Here is a 17953-nt window from a genome sequence, read left to right on the forward strand (position 1 = left end):
ATTTTAAAAAGAAGAAAAAAGAAAAAGATGTAAAGATTCATTACAATTATGACTATATCTCTTATCTGACAATCAATTTTGGAGCATAGCCTTGAGATGTTTATTATATATGCAGTTCTATGCTGTTTAACCTCTTCTCCATCCTAATGGAAATCTTTTTTATTGGTTTTTCTGTTTATAAAACAATGTATATGCACTGTTTAAAATTCTGAAAATACAAGAGAGTGCAAAGAATAAGATAACTTGAAAAGCCACCAACCATTCTGGTGTATATTTTTTGAGATAACTTTTCCGTGTACGTGTAACAAGAGAAATATTTGAAACGTATACCAATGTGTTTTTCTCTTTTGCACTTCCTTGTATGTCAAGGATTCTTACAGCAGGAATGCAAAAATTGGAAAAAAAAGTCAATGTTCAGCTTTTTTACTTCTAAAATAAGATTTTTGGTCAGACATTAAGAGTTTTGAAAACTCAACTTTGAGAACAGAGAAAAATATTTTTTTTAATGATTTTATTCCTCATTAACACAAGAGACAGAGCCAATCAACTAAATCAGAGAGTTTTACTAAAAGCCAGGACTAGAGAAATCTCAGAATGAGGGGAGTGCACTTGTGAGAGTAGGGGAAGGAGGGGAACTTTGGCTCAGAGGACTATGGGAAAAAGAAGAAACTAGGGGAAGAGGAAGTAGACAGTCAGACTGGTGTATTCTGACTGCCGCTTCCTGGACTGAATCCCTGGAGGAGAAATCATGTTGGACAGATTGACAAGTAAGTGAAAGGCGAAGGAGCCTTTGCCTTCCCTGCTGAAAAACCCAGGAGGAGACTGCAGTTCAGGGAGATGGGTTAGGGGGTGAGCAACAGCAGAACAACAGTTACCAGCTAGAAGAGGCTGAACAGCACACTCAAACTGATCCTGGCTCCACTGTGAGGTAGAAGGGACCTCCCCAAGGGGGAATCCAAAGACTAGTAGAACATTAGTTGAGGAGCAGCTGGTGTGCAACGATCAGACCAGCTACCCTGCATTGGAAACCAGACCCCACCAGATGCCGTGAGGATGGGTGAGAAACTCCATGCATAGATGCCATTGTTGCCAGGCAGAGGGTAGGCGAGAACCAGCCTTGTTAGGAAATTGAACTTTGAATTAATAAATATTTACCTGATAGAGAACATTTTACATCAAAATAGACTGTTAAACCACAAGAGACTATTTAATCTGGAGGAGGCTGAGATAACTTTAATTGGACAGGTGGGCGTGTATGAAATTAGATTTGTTAAGAAACGTAAAGAAGCCACATGCCTCTGTGTAGGGCAGTGTTCCCACTCCAGATCTTATAAATATGTTTAGTAAAATGGAATGATTGAAAATGAATAAAGGCCTATGAATATGTTTAGCATACATGCTTTTATAACCTGATGTTTTTCGCTTTACAATACTAGGGGTTTTGCTGTTTATTACATTTTCTTTCCCCCAGATAGCTATAAATATCTTGAGGACAGAATGTTGTTTTCTATTTCTTTGTATCTACCTCAGTACCTAGCACAAAGCAAACACTCCATGTCCTCCATGTCACAGCCACCTAAAACACTTCTAGTTCTCCCCCTACACACATGAAATTAAAAAAACTAAAAGCTAGCAGATAGTTTAGAAGAAAGGGCCAGTGGGAAGAGCACTGAATGACTATCTGAGTTCCTGTCTGATCAGTCACTGACTTTAGGCAAGTTACTTGACCTCTTGCCCTCGCTTTCTCTGCCTTTAAATCCTAAGTGAAGTCGCTCAGTCCTGTCCAATTTTTGCGACCCCATGGACTGTAGCCCACCAGGTTCCTCCGTCCTTGGGATTTTCCAGGCAAGAGTACTGGAGTGGGTTGCCATTTCCTTCTCCAGGGGATCTTGCCAACCCAGGGATTGAACCTAGGTCTCCTACTTTGCACGCAGACGCTTTACCATCTGAGCCACCAGGGAAGCCCCTTAAATCCCAAATGTGAGATAATATGCCCTCACTACCTTACCATGCATGTGTGAGACTAAAATAAAGAAATGTACACTTAATTGCTAGGAAGAGAATGCAAAATGCTCAAATACAATGTTTAATCCAAATCTGACTTTACCAGTGGCCTGGGACTAGAATACCAAAGTGCTTGAGATAAGGCTTTGTTTGCTGGCTTCTCTCCTCCCATAGCCTTCCTCCAAATCCATTGCTATGGTGGCCTTTCCACTCCTCCCCCACCCCCACCTAACCCCCATGGTTGTTCTCTGGCTCCTGCCAGACTGGAGTCAATGATCTCCCAGGAAATACCTATTTTTAAAGAACAACTGAAAGATTTTTACTTAGCTGACTTGTGATGCTTTCCTGGACACAGATGGAAAAAAGTTATTTAGAGACAGGAAAACAATAAGGGCGTTTTTTATTCTAACCGTGATTAAAGATCATTAATTCTTTCCACTTCATCAGTTCTCAGGTCTTACAGATCTTGACTGAAAACAAGTAAGAGTAAGGATTTTCTCCACACACCAATAGTCTTAACCAATGGCCTAGGTAAGCTGTGTAACCAGGACTTCACCAGGCGAAGCACTGCAACTTGATTCCTAAGCAGGAGGAATCCGGTGTCATGCTCTCTGGTATGTGGAATATGGTTCTGGATCCTCAATAAAACCCCAGCTTTGCCTCCAGGGGTTTCAAAATCTAAAGCAAGCATGATCCTGAATAATTCTTTGTTGCTTTCTTTAAAAATCCAATTCCAATTTAAGTACCTTTCACTATTGAAACAGATCTCTGGGAAGTATCTTCTTGTAAAGTAAGAAATATTTTTAAATGTTGAACAATTATTCATTCACTTAGGACACATTAAATGAGTACTTGTTATGTACCAGGAGCTGTGCTAGGTCCTGGGATAGAAAAAGAATCAAGCTCAGTTTAGTAGGGGAAAAATTGTTCTACTGTAGAAAGTAAATCATAAATATTCACTGGCCAAGAGGAAGGAGGACCCAGAGCACACAAGATAGGTGCTTCAGGTAAGACTTCACCGAAGGCGCCCTTGAGCTGGTTATTTTCTTTCATGCAGTCATACCGCAAATACTCACTGCACTCACTGTGTATCAGGCATTGTTCTAGGTACGGGGAATACAGTACTGATCAAAACAGATCAAAATCTCTGCCCTCATGAACTTACATTCTTGTGTAGACGATAATGAAGACAAGTAAATATAAGGCTTCTTTATCTAACGAGCAAAAAGTGCTAAGGAAGAAAAATTAAACCACAATTGCAAACTTGAAATTGTAGATGAGAATGCTGTGGAAGGTCTCTCTGAGAAGGCAACTCTCAAGAAAGTGTGAGAACAAGCCCTAGGGATACCATGGGATGATAAGGCAGAGGGAACAGGAAACACAAAGGCCTGAAGTAGACAAGTCCCTGAAGTAGACAAGTCCATGGATATTTTGAGGAAAAGCAAGGCCAGTGTGTCTAGAGTAGAATGAGTGTGGGAAAGAGGAGTGGGAACTGAGTTTTGAGAATCAACTGATGAGAAAGAGGGCAGACTTTGGAAAGGAAGTCATTGAAAGTTCGGAGCAAGAAACTGAGAAGATGACTGCATGAAAATGATCCCGGGGCAAGAGCAAGACAAGACCAATTGGAGGTCATTGCAGTAGTCGAGATAAAAGATGGTAGTTTGGACCAGCATAGTGGCAAAGGAGAAGGTGAGAAATAGTCATTTTCTGAATATATTTTGAAGGAAGAGGCAACATGATTTGCTGATAGGTTCGATGTGAAACGTGGGACAAAGAAACCAGAAAAGCACCAAAGTTTTTGGCCTGACCAACTACAAAGATGGAGTTGCCATCAACTGATATGGAGCAGAGTGGAAGGACTTGGTTTAGGAGGATAAATCTAGAATTCAACTTTGAACATGTTTTGTTTGAGACATTAATGCTATCTAGAGGTATGAAAGAGTTTTATATTTGGGACCAGTGTTCAGAACAGAGTTTGAGTATAGAGACATAAATCTGGGCACTGTCGGCACATAGATCAAACTTAACACCATGAGTTTGGATAAAATCACCTAGAGAGAATAAGGATATAAAAGGGAATAAAGAAAGAAAAGAAAAGTGTTTCTGACAGGGGAAAACATGTGAGGACAAGAAGGTGAGGACAGAAATTAGTTTAGCTAAGTTAGACAGGAATTGACAAACTTTTCTGTAAAGAGCTAGTTAAATATTTAGATGTATATTTAGATAAGTATTTTGTGGGTCATACCATCTATGTCACAACTAATCAGCTCTGTCATCATAGCACAAAAGTAGTCATAGACAACACCTAAATGAATGAGAGTGGTTGGGTTCAACTGAAAATTTATTTATGGATGCTGGAAGTTAAATTTAACGAGTCACAAATTATTACTCATCTTTTCATTCTTTTCATCCATTTAAATATGTAAAAATCATTCTTAGCTCATAGGCTGTACAGAAAGAGGCAGCAAGCCAGATTTAGTCCTCTGGCTATAGTTTGCCAACTTCTGAGCTACAATATAGGGTACAATCAGGGAACAGTTGAAAATGAAATTGCAGAAGTAGTCAGAATTCACGTCATGGATGAGAAATATTAGATATAAAGTGACTGGTACAGGGTATGTACTCAATAAATGGTAGATATTATTGATCTGATGTGTCACATAAAGGGAAATAGCAGACAGCTTTAAGGAAGTGAGATTTATAGTCAAAACTAAGACCTACAATCATAGGATTTAGCAATAACTAAACCAAGAGAAGTAAGAGGCTAAATTAGGCCTTAACTGAAATGATTTTGGAGATGAACTTGAGGGGTCCCAAAGGTACCAAGCAAGACATCTTTGGTGATAGGTACTGTAAAAATACACACATGGATGATAAGATGTAATGGTACTTTAATTTTACAAAATGTGCGTGGAAATTCATTGTGGCTGCAGGCATGATTCATTTGCAGTCCATGAATTAAGATCTTAAATCATTAATGCAAAAGACACTTCAGTGAATGAACCATATTTCTGGGATATAGGAGCTTCTTTAATTATATGCAAGCTTATCAAACCAGAGATAAACATGATGTATCAATATATCTTAGGCTTTCGTTGTGACTCAGCTGGTAAAGAATCTGCCTGCAGTGAGGGAGACCTGGGTTCGATCTCTGGGTTGGGAAGATCCCCTGGAGAAAGGAACAGCTACCCACTCAGTATTCTGGCCTGGAGAATTCCATGGACTGTATACCTAGAGAATTCCATGAACTGCATAGTCCATGGGGTACCAAATAGTTGGATATGACTGAGTGACTTTCACTTTCACTTAATCAATATATCAGAATCACCAAGCAGAATACAGGCTATGTAGTAAGGTGAACTACTAATACTAGTCCTCTTCCATTAAACCACCTCCCTACTTGCAGGACAGGTTGGGTTTACTTATTCTGTTCCTGGTCAGTTGGGTTAAGAGGCCCTTAGCTGTACTGGGCCTTACTCTTCTCTTCTAATAGTATATTTATATTTTTGAAAGCTAGGGAACAAATTGCTTACCTTTTGGTTCCTTTCAGTTAATTTTAATAAAAAAAAACAATTGCCCAATGACCTGGCCTGTAAGATCTCTATTTTTCATTTTTTTAAAAATAAGTTTTATTTTATTGCACCATAGATATAAGACATGCTCATGGTAGACAATACAGAAACTATTGAAAAGGAGTAGTATAGTCACATGGTAGTGAAGAATCATCCCTGTATTCCAAGAAAATCACAGAATTTTGAATTTTTTTCTCTATATAATCATTATTATATTTTACATTTCTAAATTTTTCTGCCACCACAAAATTTCAGCTCTCAGCCTGCCATAAGAATAACCCGAAAACCCTAGAATATATTAATACAACTATGAGATGTTTTTCTTCTTCAGTACACAAAATAAAACTTCATAGTCCATCAACAATATATGATTAAGATTTTTGAGGATATGCTTTAGCACTGTTTGTTGAATACTTAAAAATAAAAATCAGCATTCCATTATTAAGAACAGCTGGCTGTGACTCCTCTGCAGTTTTTGTTTTATGGTCTCTTCTGATTCTTAGCTGTAATTAATTTACTGGAAAGATTGAACAGGGCTGAATTAACAATGCAAACACAGTTGTACGATAAAAGTCTGTTATTCTTCATGTCTTTATTTTTAATCAAAACCATTTTTCAAAAAGGCTATCAGATACAGATAAAATTATACTATTATGTGGCAACTATAAACTCCATTTAACCACAATAAAAACACTCTCAAGAATCAACTGACAATATTTACTGCAATATTTAAAATGGATAACCTACAAGGACCTACTGTATTTTGTAGGGAACTCTGCTCAGTGTTATATGGCAGCTTGGATGGGAGCGGAGTTTGGAGGAAAATGGATACATGTATATGTATGGCTGAGTTTCTTTGCCGTCCACCTGAAATTATCACAACATTGTTAATTGGCTATGTGCTGCGCTGTGCTGAGTCGCTCAGTCACGTCCGACTCTTTGAGACCCCATGGACTTTAGCCCACCAGGCTCCTCTGTCCATGGGATTCTAGGCAAGAATACTAGAGTAGGTTGTCATGCCCTCCTCCAGGGGATCTTCCCAACCCAGGGATCAAACCCAGGTCTACTGCATTGCAGGAGGATTCTTTATCATCTGAGCCACCATCGGCTATACTCCAAACCAAATAAAAAGTTTAAAAAAATTTTTTTAATTAAACTTAAAAAAAAAAGAATCATCTTACAGTTTACAAATGAACTTTAAGGAATATTTGACTAAATAAAAATCCCAGTGTAACAAGGCATTGCCTTTAAGAATTGTTTAGAAAGGAACGAGAGCTATGATAATAAATTAACGTGTGGCTATTGAGCATTTCCTGACTCTTGCTTCAGTTCTCATAATTCTGTCTTCCCCTTCACAATATTATTGTTGTGATGGGGAAAATGTACATGTTGTTAATGATTTCTGCGCCTGTTGTTTTGCCTACATTCTCTAGAAAGCCCTTTCAGTGCTGTTCTTTGGAATCAGGCTTTACATGTTCATTCCAAGTGAAAGTTGGGCCTTTGCCAGTGATTTCAATGTCAGTGTCAATTGTTAGGGTTCAAGAACGGTTCTGTGAAAGGCAGTTTAGTATAGAAGAAAGAGTAAGGCACTGGAGTTCCGAGTCCTAATTCTGACCCTGACACCTATTAGTTTTGTGTCCCTTAGCTATTTACTTAAACCAACTAAGGTTTTGTTCCTTAACTGTAAAATGAGAATAATAACTGCCCTGCCTATCTCTCAGGATTGTTGTGAGGACAAATAAAATACTGCAAGTGAAAGTGCTTTTTCAAAATGCTAAGTAAATATCAAGCTTTTATGTCTGTGGTTATATATGTAAATATATAATACATATAAAAGTATTTAATAATTTACTATTTCAACCAATTTAGGTGTTTGACATTAGGAACATTCATAGTGTTGTGCAACCATCAGCATGATTCTTCTCCAGAATTTTTTTCATATTTCCCAAATTTAAACTCTGTCCATTTAAAAAATAACTCCCCATTCCTCCCCCTTCTCAACTTCTGGCAACCACCAGTCTATCTTCTGTTTCTATTGATTTGGCTAGTCTAAATAGTCATACAAGTGAATCACACAAAATTTGTCCTTTTGTGTCTGACTTATTTCACTTAGCATGACATTTTCAAGGTTCATCCATGTCGTAGCATGTATCAGAATCTCCTTCCCTTTTAAGACTAAATAATATTTCATCGTATATGTAAACCACATTTTGTTTATCCACTCATCTGTTAGTAGACATTTGGGTTGTCTCCCCCTTTTGTCTATTGTAAATAATTCTGTTATGAACACTGGTGTACAGATATCTGTTCAAGTTCCCCCCTTCAATTCTTCTGGATACACACCAAGTAGTAAAATTCTTGGCTCAAATGGTAACTCCACTGTTAATTTTTTGAGCAATTTTCATACTTTTTTCCATAGAGACTGTACCATTTTACATTCCTACCAACAGTGCAAAAAAGTTCTAATTTCTCTTACATCTTTACCAACACTTGATATTTTACGTATGTAAGAACCATTCTAATGATTGTGAAGTGGTATCTCATTGTGGTTTTAATTTGTATTTTCCTGTGTTTAGTGACATTGAGTATCTTTTCATGTGCCTATTGGCCATCTGTATACCTTCTTTGGAAAAACGTCTATTCAAGTCCTTTGCCCATTTTTCAACTGGGTTGTTTGGGGTTTTTATTGATTTTGAGTTGTATGTATTCTTTTGTATTCCAGATATAAATCCCTTGTCAAGGATATGATTTGCAGGTGTTTTCTCCCATTCTCTGAGTTGTCAAATATTTTTATTTTTATTCATGTACCAAATTTTACTTGTAAAATATGCTCAATCCTTCAGTAATGAGCTTTAGGAACTCATAATATGCTCCCAAATAGAATTCTTCTATATAAACATAATACCATAATTTAGAGACCAGAAGAAAAATTTTGATAGGTAAATTTTTTCTTCTGATTTAAGAAATAAGAAAAAATATTTTAAACTTCTCCTACTCACAACCTGTCTCAGTAAGATATTTTTTTAGCAAGTTGAAAAGTAATTTTCTTTACCTGCTTACACAAGAACTAAGTAGATTAACAAATTTGACAACAGAATGCTAAAGCTGTATATACTTGAGGGGAGAATATAGAGACACTTTAAAAAAATAACATTGCTTGTGCCTTGCCATTCACCAGCTACAAAGGAAAAATGAACAAGCCATATCCTAGAAGAGAATAATTACCCTCTCCAGGTTAACTGTGTAGATGGAAATAAAACTCAAAAAAATATTGAATACTTACAGGTCTTTCATTCAATCATTTATTTCATGAGTTTGTCAGACTTGGCTCTGTGTTAGGTACTGGAGACACAAAAATGAAAGGATACAATCCCTGCCCTCATGGGGCTCTTGTGCAAGTGGGAAAAACAAATGACCAAGAAACAGACAACTACAATACAATATGATGAGTACCAGGGTGCTCCAAGGAGTGTTTCCATCATGGATAATTCACAGTTAACTGCTGTGAGGAGTATCTCAGAAGTATCAAGCTCATATGTAAGGATTTACAAAATCCATTAGGAATATAAAACTTTAGAAAGGTTCATTACTGTTATTATATCCTTGGTATTCTTTAAGTAACAGAGATAGGGTGTATAAATCACATAGGATCTGGGGTCTAAATTTTTAAATTTGTTTTCATTATAAAAAAATTATGCATTCTTGTTGTAGAGAATGCAAGCAATAAGAACTCACCAGAGGTAACCTTCATGATAGTTCGCTATGTTCTATCTCATCAAAGACATTGACTGTAAAGTGAAAAGTGAAAGTGAAGTCGCTCAGTCACGTTCAACTCTTTGCGACCCCATGGACTGTAGTCTACCAGGCTCCTCCGTCCATGGGATTTTCCAAGCAAGAATACTGGATTGGGTTGCCCTTTCCTTCTCCAGATCTTCCCGACCCAGGTATTGAACCCAGGTCTCCTGCATTGTAGGCAGACGCTTTACCATATGAGCCAACAGGAAGCTCTATTGACTGTAAGATGCATCCTAAATTCAGAAGTGCTAAAAAGTGGAGAGAGAAAAAAAGAATTTCAGTAAGCACTTGAAGCCTTGGGTCTATATGAAGAGAGGGCAGAAGCACCAAGGCAGTCCTGAGCAAATTGTACAGGAAAATCAGCAGAACTCTGGCTTTCATATTAACAGGTTTACATTCATTTTTATACTAACATGTTGAACTTCTGGGCACTGCATATTGCATTAAGAAGTAGGATTCCAGAAATCCCTGGCTCTTAGAAAATGCTCCCAAAATTTACGTTATCAGAGCTGTCCTTAGTAGCTTAACTGAGTAAGTTAAGGAATATGATCCTCACCGTTCCAAAGTCTTAGTCTGTATTACTCAAGTGAACCTTTGCCTGGAAGGAGATAAATCTCTAGTTTCTGAAGCACTAGTCAATAAATATATATTGATCCCACATGGAACTTATCAGACATGAAAGAGCATACAGTTTTTTTTCATTCATCATCCCATATTTGTTTTCTCTTCTAAAATTCAAAGGGTTTTAGGGAATGAAAAATGTGATGTAACCTGTCTAACTGCCCGTTCTCTGTTCTCTTTGTTTTAGAAACATGGAGGAGCATGGTAAAACACAGTACAACAGGAAGACCTGTGTAGGGAGACCTAGGTGCTACTACTAATTAGATGTGTTGCTGCTGTTTAGGCACTAAGTCGTGTCTGACTCTTTTGTGACCCCATGGACTGTGGCCCTCCAGGATCCTCTGTCCATGAGATTTCCCAGGCAAGAATACTGGAGTGGGTTGCCATTTCCTTCTCCAGGGGATCTTCCCAATCCAGGGATCAAACCTGCTTCTCTTGTATTGCAGATAGATTTTTTTTTTACTGCTGAGCCACCAGGAAAGCCCAATTAGATGTGTAATTTTAGATAAATCACTTAACCTCTCTAGACCTCTGTTTCTTATCTCTAATTGCTCAATCTAGTCCACAGGTTATTGTGCAGATCAAAAGAAATCATAAATGTAAAAGCACTTCAAAAAATGTAACACATGCATATTATAAGGTATTATTAATACATACACTTATTATTAGTCTGCAATGTCAACATTAGACTAAAGCAAGAGAAGCCCTTGCCCTGAGCCCTGTACTTCAGAGGGCCCTGCATACAAATTTATTAAATATCCATTAACATGTTCCTAGAAAATATGGCCTCATCTCTGACAGCAGCAACAACATTCCTTGGAGTGATTCAGAGATTATATACAATATTTTCTGGATCTGACCCAAAGTGGATCATCTTGATTAAACACATCGAATCTGACCTCCCAGCTACTCTGGGTTAAAAATGGAGATGCCATTTAAATACTGTCAGAGCAGTTAATTTAGACAGGGGAGTGAGTATACTAGGAGAATTAAGTGAGACAATAGAAGATTCTCAGATAAATAAGGAATTATGGTCTGTGGAGAAAAAATTTTTTTATTTTGTGCTAACCACAGTTATTTGGTACGGGCTGTGCTTGCTGTTAATGATGTTAGCAAACATTTACAAAAGATACAAACAGATCTAAGTTTGCCTACTTCACTTTTTAAATAATTTAAAATACTTTAAAATTTTTTAGAGAAAATTATTTTCCTAAATAGATTTTAAATGTGACATACACAACAAAAGTGACATTCCAATAAGACAAAAGAAAATGGGAACAAGGAAATAAAAACACTTACATGATTATAAAGACATTCACATTCAAGTATATATCTATATAATAATCACATGTATTAGTATATAAATATGTGTTTATATTAATATGTGTGTATGTATGGGCATATATACACATATTCTACTTTCAAAACATGCTAAATGAAGTATAGCCTCCTATGAAGATAGACATGAACAAACTGAACCACATATTTTTCTTTTTTTATGATATCCCAACATTAAAAAATTTGAAAGAAGAATTTAACACTTTATGGACAAAGATACTGCTTAAAGACTGGTAAAAAAATCATGTGATACAACTTATAGGATAAAATAAAAAATTTCTAGCATCTTCTGTGATAATGATTATCATTGCAACCCCATTAATATGTTTGAACACAATGTGTAAAATTCATGGTTTATTTCCAAATATAAATATTGATTTAGAATTTTTATTGACAATTTCAGCTGCTATTGCCTCAGCAGAATAAAATTTCTCCAATTCTATTGAGACAAATTTTAAAAACATCTAATATTAAATGACTATTCTTCACATGAAAATATTATTAAGGTTAATTTTTAAGATGTCCTCTTTTCTAAGGATTCATATTGATACATTCATGAATGAAATGATATGTCTAGGATTTGCTTCAACATAATTGGATAGAGTTGAGGAGTTTAGATAAACCAAGATTGACCAAGAGTTAACACTTGCTGAAGCTGAATGATAGGTACATGGGATTCTTTATATTTACATTTGTCTTTTTCCATGGTAAAAAGCTAAACAGAAAAAAACTAAATACATTGATACAAGAAAAATTACCTATTTTGCTGTTAGTGTCAACAGAACACAAATTTCATATAACATTATAATTAATGACTTTCCTGGAAAAAATAAAATGCATAGAATAAGTATATGGTAATTTATAATTACCTGTTTATCTTATTCCTCATCCAAACATCACCAATCCATCCATAAAATGCAAATATATAATATTAAGTGCAATCATTTTTTAGCTGACAATCATATTTATCTGACTTTCAATCATATTAAAAAATTGCTTCATACACTAAAAAAATTTTTTTTGTCAAGGAAGGTGACTAGAACACATGTATTTAATTTATTTATTTTTAGCTTGATTTATAATTTTTAATGATTTAGACCTCTTGTTTGGAGCCCTCTACTTGTACTCTTGTCCTGGGTACTAGAAATGCTAGGGACCAGCATATTCTCAAAATTTCCCTTTTATTCTTAATTTTAACAACTGAGACAGTTTGGATGGAGACACTGGAATACTGCTTTATTCAACTTATAATTGTCTTTCCCTGTTTATTTTAGAAAAACAATTGTGTAATTATGCTAAACATCACAAACAGAACTCGTATATCTCAAAACATTTTACCCAAAGCAGAAACCACAGTGTTCCTGATTATATTGACACTCTGCCCCTCTCCACAGACCAGTGACCAAAGCAGTCATCATCTCGTTAGCAAGAATAGGTAAGATCAAGTTACAGTCTTTTGGGGGAAGACCTTAGGGATGGTTTGAGATAACTGATCATCCATATCAAAGTTATTCTGTAGAAAGTTCTGCTAATAACCTTAATTTTTTTTGTCTAATACAAATATTAGGCTTTAGGACAACTTGTGTAGAAAGAAAGCTTAAGATCCCCTATCTTTTTTTTTAATTTATTTTTTAATTGAAGGATAATTGCTTTACAGAACTTTGTTATTTTCTGTCAAATATCAACAAAGATCCCCTATCTTTTATATCATGAAGGAATTCAGTTTCGTATTTCCTTTATATCCAATCCTGAAACTTCTTTAGGTGAGGGGATAATTATCTGGTCAACAGTTATTAGTCCACAAAACCAACTAACAATTTGTTTTGTCTAACCTGTTCACATTTTCCTACACCAGAGCCCTCTGTTTGAATTAACTGTGCATGTGTATATGCTCAGTGATGGAATCCACGTCTCTTCTGTCTCCTGTATTGGTAGGCAGTGCCACCTCGGAATTAACTGTATGATAGCTCAAATATCCACATGGAGCAACATTTTCTGACTCACGAAAGAGCTTCTTTCCAGTAAGGTATGTTCATATGACATCTCTCCAATTCTAAGACATTTTTTATTTAGGATTGACCAAAGATGTAGTAAGCACTTTTTTAGGAGGAAAAAAAAATAAAAACAAAAGAAAGACTGTAAAGTTAACTCAAATTTCAGAAACATTGAGATGGGGGTCGGGGGGCAAGGAGTATGTCTTGGAACTGAGGAAACACTTAACTAGGGTTTTCTTAAAGTACACTTTAGAATTAAGAAAGTTATTATAATTCTTATGGGAAGCTGTGAGGAACGACAGGAGCCAGAGAAAGAGGTACATGTGGGTCATTATGTAGAAGCAGCATGGTGGCCCTCAGCTCTGGTCATAAAAGGACCTAACAGGAAGGACACCCAGAGTGGAGAGAAAGAGGCTTGAGAGTAGGCATCATGGGTAACGCAGGCATTGGCCTTAAAGACACAGTATATCAGGAAATTTGCCTGTGGCTGGTTTTGCTTCCAAACAATCCTAAATAACCAGGAAACTACAAAAAGTGATTAAGTTATGCCCTCACTTCTGTACTTCCTTACCTTAGTTTATTATCAAAACCTAACCACCAGGCAATGCAGGGCCTTTCAGTTAGCCTTCTTGAGAAATAGGACTGAGTAGTCTATGTTCTGAAACATTTAAAATTATATTTAATATTATGTTTATAAATCTAAATGTAAATAGTGGAATGTTAAAATATTTTTTAATTCTATGTATTCAGTTCAGTTCAGTCGCTCAGTCGTGTCCGACTCTTTGCAACCCGGTGAATCGCAGCACGCCAGGCCTCCCTGTCCATCACCAGCTCCCAGAGTTTACTCAAACTCATGCCCATCGAGTTGGTGATCCATCCAGCCATCTCATCCTCTGTCGTCCCCTTCTCCTCCTGCCCCCAAGCCCTCCCAGCATGGGGGTCTTTTCCAGTAAGTCAACTCTTTGCATGAGGTGGTCAAAGTACTGGAGTTTCAGCTTCAGCATCAGTCCTTCCAGTGAACACCCAGGACTGATCTCCTTAATGCAAAATGTTTTGAGACTAAATACCAGAGGGTATAATCATTAGGTGTTATTGTGTTTACCCAATAATTGGTTTCTTGCCTATAACAGATGAATCTGTTTCAGAATGGAAAAATAAATTAAACAGAAAACAAATTCCCTATATAAAGGTCGTATGAGTTCTTCGTAACCAGGAATGAAGTATTACAGTACATTTACTGCGCACCTGGTATTTAGTTCAGGTGACTTGCTTCACTCTGTAAATGTCAAAAACTAGCGTTTGTAAGTCTGAACTATCATAATGGTCACTTTCATGTACTAATCTCATCCTGATTCTGTAACTGGAAAAAATGACTAAAAATCATGAACACTATGTGACTAAATAGGAGAAATAAGTATTCTTTAACAGTTTGGGAATAGGAATAGTGTTTGAAGAGGGAGACAGGAAAAGAGGGATTCTGGACCTTCTTGGCAGTTTTGATTCTATCTTCAGTGGTTCCAAAATCTAAGAGGGACAGGATGCTACAAAAATCTTTAATATCTCTATCTTCCTAATTCCTAGTTCCTGTCTCAGTAGAGAACATTTCGGTCTGTATGTATTGTTCTATTTCTTAAGCCCTGGGTAAGAGGATGTCAGATGGTAAACAAAGGAATTGCCTCCTTCATTCACTGAGCTATTATGAGTCAGGCACCGTGCTGGGTGTCTTGGAACCAAAGGTAGCTAAGGTAACATTCCTGCTGTTGAGAAGCTTTCACGTGATGAGGGGAAATCAGTCAGGAATTGAGACTAGAACAAGGAAATAAGTCATTAGGTCACTGGTATTGATTATAGGTATATACCAAACAAGATTATTTAAATCAGCCTGTGGTGTATGTCTTGAGGGTAGGGGATAGAACATCAGTGGTGTACTGGAATTTAAAGTCTCAACCAGGACTCCCCTGATGGTCCAGTGGTTAAGAATCCACCTACCAATGCAGGGGACACGAGAGCTTGATCCCTCATCTGGGAAGATTCCACAGGACTGGGAGCAACTAAGGCACCACAACCACCGAGCCCAAGCTCTAGGGCCCGTGCTCTGCAACCGGAGAAGCCCAAATTCCACAACTAGAGTAGCCCCCACTGGCCACAACTAGAGAAAGCCAGCACACAGCACCAAAGACTCGGCACAGCCAAAAAGAAACTAACTAATTAGTTAAAATGAATAAATAAAGTCTCAACCAAAGAGCAGGGATTAGCCAGATGAAGTACAGCAAAGGAATATGGAAGAACCTTCTGGCAGAAGACACAGAAATACAACTGGCAGAAACTGGTGAGTCATTATTTGGGGGTTGGATCAAAAAGAGAAAGAAGAATCTCATAGATCATAAGGTAGAAGCTGCAAAGGTGTAGGCACAGCAGTCAAAATCAAGTGTCAGTCAGATTTCTCTTCTGCCAACTTTGCTTTGGATAATGCCCCTCCCCTTGTTAATGGGTTCCTTTGTCCTTACCCAAGTCATGGCTTGTAATCTGGCTCCAATAACTAACCTCACTCTTCTGGGTTTGGCACTTTGGCAGGTGACCACCTTTTTTAGCTTCCTCTTGCTTTCCATCCCTGACATTCATTCCTGTTAAACTCTTTCATTCTGTGCATTTTGCTGCTTGTGTGGCAAGTGTTCCAGATGCCTAACACCCAGTTAAATTAAACTTAGTTTTATATATATTGATTTTCCTTTGCTAGAAAGAATACACTTACCCCAAATAAGAGCTCTCTTAGTTTTTGCTTTTGTAATGATTTTTAAAGAAATGGACAAGCGCCAGGGGCTAAGGGCCAAGAAGTCAATAATAATGATAATAGCTACAAGCGTGGATTTTTGTTGGTTGCCTGCTCAGTGTCTCAGCCCGGTCCTTTTTCCTCCACAGTACCTTATCTTCATCTGAGGACTCCACCCCTCCTCATGGAGCCTATGTGCCTGCAGAGAAGCGGATCCACTCCCTGGTTAGTTCAGGCCAACCATCACATTCCATCTTCCCATGCGTAGCTTTCAGATTTAAACAACTGAATATCACGATACTTGCTGGACTGATGGAAATCACTCTCTCCAGATGTGGATGAGGGAACATGTACTTTACAGGACTGTTGGCAGCCACATTGTGATCATGAGAGTTGTTGGCTTTAGGATACAGCAGTTGTTGCAGAAGACAGAGAAAGATGGATAGAAAAAATCTGAACCCTTAGTGATATGGCTGAACCTGTAGTGACTGACGGAGAAGGCAATGGCACCCCACTCCAGTACTCTCGCCTGGAAAATCCCATGGACGGAGGAGCCTGGTGGGCTGCGGTCCATGGGGTCGCTAAGAGTTGGACACGACTGAGCGACTTCACTTTCACTTTTCACTTTCATGCATTGGAGAAGGAAATGGCAACCCACTCCAGTGTTCTTGCCTGGAGAATCCCAGGGACGGGGGAGCCAGGTGGGCTATGGGCTATCTATGGGGTTGGACACGACTGAAGCGACTTAGCAGCAGCAGCAGTGACTGAAGACCTAGAGAAACAGTCCTTAATGACAAACCCCAAAGCCAGCCTTACCTCTCGACTTCCAATTTCATGAATCAGTACATTCCTTTATCGTTTAAAGCAGTTTGAGTTTTTTGTTACTTGCAACATATGATATTCTATGCTGTATAGCTACTATTTGTTGAGGGTCTACTATGTGCCAGGAATTATAATGAGGGGCTCCATAAAGACTAATTCTCACAACCATATTTTTTTAATTGTGGTAAAATATACATAACATAAAATGTTCCACTTTAATAATTGTTAACTGTACAATTTAGTGACACAGAGTTGTGCAACCATCTCCATTATCTACTTCTAACCATAGTTTGAGGTGGGCATTAATATCCTCAGAGAGGTGTGTCACCCAAAGCAGACCACGAGTCAGTGGTACAGTCAGGATTTAAACCCAAGTCTGCCAATTGCAAAGCTCATATTTTTTTTTCTACTTTATTACAGTGCCAAAATAAATAATCAAGCAAGGAAACACGAAACCTTGGTCAAATTACCAGCACAGGGTCCACAATACAGAGAGGAGCAGATCTAGCAAACAAAAAACAAGATAAGGAACAAAATGTGATCAGAATTCAAGTCATCAAAGGTAGGATACTAGAGGCTGGAGTCATGGGGAATAGGGGAAAACATTTAGGTTCAAGAAGTAGGGTTTGAAAAAAAAAAAGTAGGGTTTGAAAGGGGGCTTATCAGATAAAGAATATCCGGTCTATTTGCTTACTAGACCCTGGTTTTTAGGTACGCAATCCTTGTCCTGCCCACTTCCCAAAAGGATTTTGACCTGAAGACTAGTAAGACATGCTCATTCACTCAGTCAATGTCCAACTCTTTGTGACCTTCTGAACTGTAGCCTGCCAGGTTCCTCTGTCTATGGGATTTTTCAGGCAAGAACACTGCAGTGGGTTGCCATTTCCTCCTCCAGGGGATCTTTCCCATCCAGGGATCGAACTCACGTCTCTTGCATCTCTTGCATTGCAGGCAGATTCTATACCTCTGAGCCATCAAGCTATGCTTTAAAACAAAAATACCCCCAATTTTATGTTAAGCATTCATTAAAATAAGTC

Source organism: Muntiacus reevesi, chromosome 3 (genome assembly GCF_963930625.1).
Source record: "Muntiacus reevesi chromosome 3, mMunRee1.1, whole genome shotgun sequence".
Lineage (NCBI taxonomy): Eukaryota > Metazoa > Chordata > Mammalia > Artiodactyla > Cervidae > Muntiacus > Muntiacus reevesi.